Genomic DNA, 1,252 nt, shown 5'->3' with positions numbered 1-1,252 from the left:
TTGAATTCAGAGTGACCTGGATCCAAATCTCAGTTCTGTCACTTATTAGCCCAAGTCAGTCATTTAACTTCATTGACTTCTAGTTGTCTGCTCTGTAAATAAATATGATATCTGCTACAACAGAGTTGTGGAAAGGAGTAGGGTTATTATATATGACGTGTTTGTCACCTAGCAATTGCTCAATAAATGGCAAGTGTCATGAAATACTTTTCTTAATAATGATAACAGTAACTTAGTCTCATCAATCCTTACCAACCCAACCACACTCAGCAACTGCCAATCAACCTCCAATGGGCAAGCTCGGTCTCAACAGCCAAGTGAAGGCCATTATAAGTGGCCAGAGTCTATAGTTATTCTTCCTGCACCAAGCCTGGTGTGTAATGTGCCCCAGCTGAGCCTGAGCCCAACAAATGGCAATTTATCTCTAACCCCAGCCATCTTTGTTCAGCTTGTATACCTTGGCTGTTGTCCAACTTTCCTGAATTACACGCTAGTTCCCTTTCCAGGACAAACTTTCCCCTAAGAGCCACCCATTTTATTATGACTCAAATACTCTCCTAGTTATTTCTAGCCACCCACCCCATGCCAATAACCATAGTCTATCCAACAACACAAACCAGCCCAAACCACGGTAACAAATCTAACATCAAACCTACCTAAAGTGCTTGCTTCAGAAACACACATATTAAAATTGGAACGATACAGAGAAGATTAGCATGGCCCCTGCTCAAGAATGACATGCAAATTCATGAACCATTCCATATTTTTAAAAAAAACTACCTAGAAACTCCCATGCTGTCTCCTATCCAGTCATCAGACCAAATGCTAGCCCAACTGGTCTGATTTAAAGCAGAATTCCCTTCTGGAGAGGAGGATATTGAGTGCTGAAGCACATTCCAAGCTGAAATCAACTTGAGGAAAAGGCATGTGGACTATATAGACAGAGAAGGAAGAATAGAGTGTATGATTGGAAATTGCTAAGTCATAATCCCACACCTCTATTCATTGCTTTCTCTCCTTCCTATTGTTCCAAAGGCCCAAGCCACTATATCATGACAATCTCTATGGAAAAGTCTTTGAAATATATACTGATATTTCCATGAAATATAGCCATGAAAACAGTTAAACATAGGCATAACTCTTCCTACATGTCTAAAAAATCCAGTTCATATCAAAATTGAAGTCAACAACATCGGATTGCCCTGACTTAGTGGTTTTGCCACGGTGTTTCAGCAAACTATTCCTTGTATTT

General features: G+C 40.0%; 1 non-coding gene across 1 annotated transcript; it reads left to right on the top strand.

Moving 5' to 3' along the window:
• The first annotated feature begins 661 nt into the window (after window positions 1–661).
• Window positions 662–768, top strand: LOC138396108 (U6 spliceosomal RNA). Its single transcript, XR_011235588.1, has one exon. It is a non-coding gene; the product is annotated as a U6 spliceosomal RNA (small nuclear RNA).
• The last annotated feature ends 484 nt before the right edge of the window (window positions 769–1,252 follow it).

This window comes from Eulemur rufifrons, chromosome 15 (genome assembly GCF_041146395.1).
Source record: "Eulemur rufifrons isolate Redbay chromosome 15, OSU_ERuf_1, whole genome shotgun sequence".
In the NCBI taxonomy this organism is placed as follows: Eukaryota; Metazoa; Chordata; class Mammalia; order Primates; family Lemuridae; genus Eulemur; species Eulemur rufifrons.
Note: the sequence above shows the minus strand (reverse complement) of the source record. Positions and strands in the feature narration are given on the sequence as shown.